This window comes from Alligator mississippiensis, chromosome 2, assembly GCF_030867095.1.
Source record: "Alligator mississippiensis isolate rAllMis1 chromosome 2, rAllMis1, whole genome shotgun sequence".
Classification (NCBI taxonomy): Eukaryota; Metazoa; Chordata; order Crocodylia; family Alligatoridae; genus Alligator; species Alligator mississippiensis.
In genome coordinates, this window is record NC_081825.1 from 41,896,729 (window position 1) to 41,905,077 (window position 8,349).

Here is an 8,349-nt window from a genome sequence, read left to right on the forward strand (position 1 = left end):
ATGATGATTCAGAGAATATAATTACCAATCCTACCCCCCACCCCTTCCTCTTTTGCAGTAAGCAGAGAGTGGGAAGAAGAATGGGATAAACAGAAGGGTAAAAATGTTAGCTTTTTATAAAAAAAAGAAGTTGGCCTACTTTTTTTTCTGAAGGTATCACAAAGAATAAAGTTTAAAAAAATATTTATAAGAAATTGTTGGCAATTTATGGCTTTAAATGTTTTCAGGTTGTTTGTTTATTATTTTCTCCTTTTCCCTTTCTTTTAATATTTTTCTAGGTTTCGTTTACTGAAAGAGGAAGTATCCAGGGAAGAAGTGTTTCACATCAGAGCTGAATCCAAGAAGGAAATAAAACAGTGAAGTTGTATGATAGTTTTCCTTCTTTTTAACTAACTGCTCAGCTGAGTAAAGCATAAGCATAATCTAGCCCTATATAATTTGAACTAAATAAGGCTAAACAAACAATATATCAGGTAAAAGAGTTTGGTTTCTTTAGCCTAGCAAAATGAAGGCTGAAACAGAAGATGATTGTTCTCTATAAATACACCACGGAGGTATACACTAGAGAGAGAAAAGAGTTATTTAAGCTAAAAGAACAATGGAGCAAGAAAAATAACTATACATTGACAGTTAATATATTTTATCTGAAAGTTTAAAATAGGGTTTTTAAACATCAGTACAGTCAGGATCTGAAACAGATTTCTAAGCAGAGTATTTGTGGCGAGAATCCTAATTACTTTTAAGATGGAGTTCAGTCAGTTTATAAAAAGATTGCATGATGTGTGGTTCCTGGTCATATCAGGGAATTGGGTTGCATGCCCCAGGAGATATTCCAGTCTTATGCTTTGATATTCTCAAAGATAACATACTGGACTATGCTATATTATAAAATTAAACAATAAATAAAGTCTTTGGGAAGTTTGACACACAAACTTAACAGTAATGGTGTTCAGGCTAAATATGTACTATACCTTTTAAATCCAGCACACTAAGGTTATAAAATATTTTTTAATAACTTGTATAGGTTTGCCACCATGCTCTGTAAGGTACCCCTCTCCTGTGAATTTGGTTGCACTAGGTGCAGCAAGGTCAGTATCAAGCCACGCAAGTTTTCTGGCCATGAGTTCTAGTCTTAATTCTGGTTGGTCACTTATAATTGTCCACCAGTGTGAGGACATTCTGGGTTGCAACTTTTGTTATTTTATTTAGACAACAAATAGAGTGATCACACAGGTTGGTTTTCCAGGCAGGTAAAATGAGACCTAATATATTTAAGACACCTTTTCTAGCCTCCTCCCCATATGGGGAGAGTAGAGTGGATCCTAAATAGGCTTTCTCCATCAGGATTGCAGCTGATGAACTGCACATGTGTCTCAGGTCCAAGTACAAAATGAACATCACATAGTCATCATGTCCATGTACATCCATGACTAAGGGATTCTAGTAATCATTAGCATCTGCCCCATTTGCCATTTACCCAATGCTGTAGGACTTTGAATTGAAGGAATGCCTGTGAATGTCTTATCTTAATGTTGTGGTGACATTACACATCAGCAACCATTTAATAATTTGTGGAAAGGAAACCTTAATCCAATCTCAAGGACAAATTGCATAACTCAAGTTTTCTGCTCTACTGTAGCCTTCATCTGCCTTTGCAGCCATTGTGAAATGTTCGTTCTTGATTCACCTGCTGTACCCCTGAGAACTTTTATTTTTATTTTTTAATCACTAGGATTTTGGAAACCTCACTCTTTACCTTATGCCATGGACTACCTTAACAGGAGTACAAAATTCCAGATGTCATAACTCTTGAGGTTATTAGTAGCACACAAGCCTCTCCACCATATCAAGTTTGTGATCCTTGGGCAGGTTCTACACCTTTTTTTGTAAAGGAAAAGACAAAACAAGACAGACACTTCCACAGCATTGGTTATGCTATTAAGACTAAGACTATTACTCTGATGCCAGAATGTCAGATTGGCATGAACAAGAATCTCAACACCCTTCATCTTAAACTGACCAACAGCTAACATGGAGTCTCATTACTGCATACACCCCATCCCTTCATGTAAACCATGAAACATAATAAGAATTCTATTAAAATTGGACTAAGTGATTTCATGTGTTTTCAAGGAAGGTAATTCTTTTTGGCACTTCCAATGCTAGAGTGGGCAGAGATTTTGAGCTATGGAAAGGAACAGCTGGAAAGGCAGGGGTGGGAAGATACTATCAAAGCCATTCCACAATACCCCATTAGGACTACCTTGCAGATCCACTAACTTATCAAGAGGCTTTCAAACACATTAAGCAGACGAAAAGCAACAAAGCAAATGGCCCTGTTGGAATATCAGTTGAAATTTTTAAGCAAGGTGGGAAAATCTCTCTCATCATGTATGCATTGTTATTATGGAAATCTGGAAACACAAACGGATTCTCAATGACTTGAGAGATGCCAGAATTATCACCATATTCAAGAAAAGAAATAGATTGTATTACAGGAATTATCATGGTACTGCATTCTTCTTCATATCTGAAAGATCCTCACCTACATTGTCCTCAATAGATTCAATTTCCTAGCTTAGGAGATTCTATCATAGTCCTGATGTAGTTTCACAAGACTTAGAGATATAATAGATATGATCTTTGTGGTTTCTCAGCTGCATAAAAAAATACCACAATCAACACCAAGATCTTTACATGGCCTTTATTGATTAACTAAGTCCTGTGATTCAATTGACAGAGAGGCCTATTGACCCTTGTGAAGTTTGGATACCCTCCAAAATTTGTTACTACTCTATTCTCTATCCAGAGAAGAATCTTTCCTCTCATTTCAAATAGGGGAAAAAAAAAACAAACAACCCTTATCTTTGATTTTAGTATGAGGAAATGGTGGGGAGGGGGGCAGCTGGAACTTGGGCTGGAACTATGTCTATGGAGCATTAGATAGGAGCTGGGGTCCTGTCAACCTTGTGCCCAGTGGGTCTGGGCCATGAGGGAGAGTTCTCGTTATGCTCTCATGAACAGACAGCAGTGTTTGCCTGGTTCTCACCTGCCACATCTTTGGTGTTTAATTTATAGGTATTGGGAGATGTTCTCCTTGCTGGAAGTTCACTTCAAGGATGTTAGACCTGCTCCTCCTTGGGGCCCCAACCTCCCCTTAGCCCCAGCCAAACACCACCCAGATGTTAAGATACCTCAGGAAGTCTACCAGTTGCTTGACAGATGCTCTAACTTCTCCTCTGTTCTTTTTCCTCTTTTAACATTAGAATCTCTTCAGCATCAGCTCCAGATGAAGTGGACAGAGTTGACCCAGAGGAATATATGGTAAACAAAAGAAAATAAGGACAAACAAGGAACACAATAGTCCAGGTAAGTACTGGAAACTCCAAAGTCCCAGGGAACACTAGGCATTTTCTTTATCCCTTGTGTACATTCTTTCCCCAAAAGCTGAGGGTGGTCCTCATCCAGAAACAGCCTCATGGGTAGTACCAACTTCAATCAAAAAGAAAAGGGAAAAAAAAGAAAAAAATAACAAAAACAGGGAGTGGCTTCACACTCCCAGCAGTCCAATCTTATTTATAAGGCTCGGGGATCCTCCCTCTTACTCAATAATGTCCCAAATCAGTCGGTCACAGTTCTTTTCATTATATAACATTAACTTCAATGTTAAAGGACAAAAAGAAACAAGCTTATTCCATGCTGAGCGGCTCACATATGCTCCATACTTCAAAAGACTCTTGTACTTCCCTCTATAATTGCTTGCAAGGAACACACTGGCATGAGTACCCCCTGTAGTCACAGCTCCTCCAAGCCCTGACACCAAAATTCAGTTCTGTCCCTGTCCCTGTAGTTCTCATAGCTGGCAACTTCACGCCAGGATAGGGAAACCTGCTTGCTTCCTCTGTCCGCCTCCTCCTTCTCCGGCACCACCATTTCATCAGAAATATTTTATTGGAGGTTGAGGGGTGTGACCGTGTGCCCGTCCTGGGTACCCGTTTTTCTGGTAGCTCCCCCAATTCCCGCCTGCCATGACTTGATCTAAATACAATTTGTGGGGGGGAGGAACGGTTGTTAGATACCGGTACCCCGGTAATAAACATGTGGGTCAGATCTTCATTGCAAGTACTTTATTACAGTTAGTCTGGCTCTCTCTCTCTCTCTCTCTCTCTCTCTCTCTCTTTAAACTTGGATTCCTCGGGCTTGCCGCGGGGTTCCCACGGTCTGCTGTCTGGGAGTAATGCAGGGCCACTGGTTTGCTTGTTACACAATAATCAGTCGCTAACAAGGTCATTAATGGCTGATTGCCACCGATATCAGGATTCCCCTGGCTGCGGCTTGTGCCGGCTTATGAAGCCCGGCTTTGTCAATTTCCTATCCTCTTACTCAATAATCAGCCATTAACAAGGCAATTAACGGCTGATTGACATCGCTATCGGGATTCCCCGGCTGCAGCTTGTGCCGGCTTCTAAAGCCCGGCTTCGTCAATTTCTTTTCCTTTCACTTTCTGCATTCTCTGCTTCCCCTGTTCCCTCCAGAGAGAGCTAGGGGTTACCGGGGCTACAGGACCATATCAGGGTTTCTTCGCCCTTTTCTCCCTGCCTCTTCCTTTCTCTTCTCCCCCCCCCCCCGCTTGGGGAATTCCCATGCTGAGCCCCCAGAGCTGTGGGTGGCTTCCATGTTGCTGCTCTGTTGATAACTCACTGCCGAGGTTGTCTTCTATCAGATAGGATGTGATCTGGGTAAGGACGTCTCAATTCCCCTAAAAAAACCCTCCAAATTTCATCTTGGAGTGTCCCTTCTGGTTCCTTTCCACGATTGCATGCCCAAAGGCACCCTTGGGAAGTTTCCTCCTCTTTTTATTGCACTTTCCTGGCTCCGTATTGGCTGCCTGGGGTTATTCCTCCATTTCCTGGATGTCTTCATCTCTGGCAGCTGCTCCCTCATTTTAGTAACTGCTTCGTGGCTGCGGCACTGTTACAGGGGGCATGCTGCAGCAGAGCAAGAGTAAGTGGCAGGGGAAGACACTGTTGAGGAAAGAGATGTGGGAAAGGAGGGGTGTGGGAGCCAAGGATTTGGGTGGGGCAAAAAAGGAGGGTCTGGCATGGGAAGAATGTGGTGGGAGGATAGGTGGCAGGAGCCAAGGCCAAGCTGCTTGACTCCCTGATTGCCTGCCTCCCCAATGCCTCCCACTTTCTTTCCCATTGCCTGCCCAAATTTAGATTCTATACATGGAAAATGTATAATTATAGGGGGGGGGTTGTCTTAAATTCAGGGTGATATTGGATTTAGGTAACCATGTTTGTAACAGGGGACAGTCCTGGCCAGCACTGAGGGGAACAAACTCACTCAGCTGCTGAATCAGATTACTGTACTGGCCTGCAGGTGGTAGCATGGACTCTGCTAGTGAAAGGAGACAAATCCCTGTTACATGCTGTGTCATACTTCAGGAGCCATTGCTGATTGGCTCAGGACCCTGGAAGGCAGATAGAAAAACTGGCCCATCTACATTCCCCTTCCCCAGAGAGGCTGAAACATTCAGGCAGACATGGGTTGCAGCACAGCTTGTGCAGAGGCATGAAACAGTGCCAGGAATACTGGAAACACAGATTGGGACCAGATATCAGAAATGGTGGATGAAGAGTTGCACTATGAGTTCTGGCAGTGGACAAGGCACAGAAGACTGAACTAAAAATTGAGGGTGGGATTGGAGAAATCAAGACTAATTGAGCAACCTACTACAATGGGGCAATTTCCCAAAGTTAGGACTGGATTGGAGGAAGTCTAATGGGGAGGAAATAAGAATAGAGTCAATTGAGTAAAGAGAACCTGCACGTTGGACTGACTGCAACCAAGAATAGTTGATGGCAGGAAAATCCCAGGCTCTACAGAGTGTTAATCCAGGGTTGATTGAGAAGGAACCTGCCTCTTGGAATGAAGTAGGAGAGGCCTGATGGATGACAGATAATTTCCCCAAGGAAGGGAGTTATGTAAGGACTGATATATGACTGGGGTTTACTCCGAGGATGGAGTGAGTTAAACAAGGACTGCGGGATAATTGAGAATTCCTGTCCCTCAAAACAGGAAGTGAGGGGCATAAGGACAGATTTAGGATGGATACTCCCTCTGAGGGAGAAATATATCCCTGAAGTTGCTGCCCATGTAGTGTGCAAGTATGAACAGATGGGACTTAGAAAGCATGGATTTCCAGGCAAAGGAGATACCACATCTGGCCCAATTGGTGTCTAAGGGCAAGGTATATGGGAGGTAGAGCCCTGTGGAAGAGATCCCCACCAAACCTACGTCTCCGCATGGACCAAACTGATTATTGACCTTACCATTCCTGTTTATTTTTCTTTAACATCAAGGCATAGCAGGAAAGTGAAGAGGAGGCCAGGGATGGGAACTGGAGTGGATGGCAGCCTGCCAGATACACCCAGCCACAATGGTATTACCAATCTTTATGATGATGGGACAACAACCATCCTAAGCAATGTCTTGGAAAAGGATCCTTTCCCTATTAGAACTGGAGTCAAGCAAGGATGTGTGATTCCTCCAAAACTCTTTTTCCCTCTATATCAGTTATTCTGTATCATATTGCTGACAAAATTCTATCTGGAGTCAGAATCCAGTACTGGATGGACAGGAATCTTTTTAACATCAACTGATTATGTTCCAAATACAGGATAACTAACACCTCTATTAATGTTTTTCAAAATATTAATTGTTGTGTCATGTGCTCACTCAATTGAATTGTTCCAGGTCACTTGATTGTTTATCTGAAATATATTAAATTCTTGGACTTACTGTCGCCTTCATTAAAACCAAGATACTTTATCAACCTCCTCCAAACCAAATGGCTGCTTCTCCATAGACAGCAATTAGCGGGCTATCCTTGGAGAAAGTTGAGCATTTCCTCTAGCTGGGTAGCCACCTTTCTCAAAAAGTAAACATAGGTGACGATATTCAACAATGGATAAAATCTGGTAGTGCTGCATTTGGATATCTTTGACATTGTGTCCTTTATGATCATGGCATCGAGACCCATACCAAACTTCTTATCTACCAGGCTGTTGTCATCCCTACCCAGTTGTGTGGGTATGAAACATGGATGACATCAGAAATACTTGAATGTTACAATCAGTGATGTCTTCAGAAAATCCCCCAATTAAGTGGAAGGAAAACAGCACAATCATTGAAGCCATGTTTATATATCATACGTTCCATTGGACAGGACATGTCATAATAAAGTTTCAAAACAGTCCACATTCCTAAGTCATCAACATCACTAATTGTCCCCAATAGCACCATCATGTACAACATAGCAAATTCACCTCACTATGAAGGTTTATAGATGAGAAAGATAAAAGGAAACATGTTGAATATGCATATCTCAGATTGGCTTCCACAGTCATCTTTGGACTCACTGATAACATCCCTATTTACTATAACACTGTCGTCCTCATGTGGAGGGACTGATGATAAAAATGAAGTTTGGGAGCTAGCAAGCTACTGATTTGTTTCTCTCAGAAAGAAAGATTCCAGTAATACAGCTGAGTTAATTTCTATTGTTCAGTTATAAAGGAAGTGAAATATTTTTGTTGGTATTTTTCTTAAGTAAAACGACTGTATATGCATAAATAAAAGACTGTATGGATTAACAAGATTGGTAGAGAATGAGAAAAGATCAAACCAGTTGTGTGTTTGTTTTTAAGAAAATCATGAAATAACTGGTTAGACAGAAGGTGATGTTATGAATGCACAGCAGCAAAGAGACAATAGGCTTAATTATTCTATTTCATTCCAGTTGATTTATGCCATGCTGGTGAGAAAAATCCTCTTTAATCAGACCTGTGAGGGTTCCCCTTATGTAAAGGTTTTCCCAGGAAGCTTCATGCATGGACTGTGTTCAGGAAGACAGTTATGGTAGTGACATCTGTACATTTCAGCAATTCCAAGCTATTGTTTGAGCTTCGTGGCCAATCAGCACAAACTAAAATCAGACCTCTTACCTATAATTACTAAGCATAAGAATAGAATCCTGCAAAGGTATTTTAAACCTAAACTTTGCACATACTCTTCCTCAGTCTTTTGATATACACACAGATTGATAGGAAATGAAACCCAAGTTGACCCCAGAAATCTGGATCATCATTTACCAGTGTTGCAATATCACCAGTATAAAAATGTGCATACTGGTTTGAATGTTGTTACAACTTATTTCAGCAGAAAAGAAAAAAAAAACAAAAAACGGGATTTGCAGAATAATTTTAAGCAGAGGTAAAATTTGTTACAAAACTTTCTTTTATAGAAGTGCTTTCAGAGACAGATTTTGTGTGGGTAAAAATCACA

At 41.2% G+C, this 8,349-nt stretch overlaps 1 long non-coding RNA gene across 1 annotated transcript; it reads left to right on the forward strand.

The window, feature by feature from the left end:
- Nucleotides 1-278: 278 nt before the first annotated feature.
- LOC109280774 (uncharacterized) lies at nt 279-6,804 on the forward strand. The gene is made up of 3 exons (XR_002087183.1): nt 279-364; nt 3,267-3,369; nt 6,366-6,804. It is a non-coding gene; the product is annotated as an uncharacterized LOC109280774 (long non-coding RNA).
- Nucleotides 6,805-8,349: the final 1,545 nt, after the last annotated feature.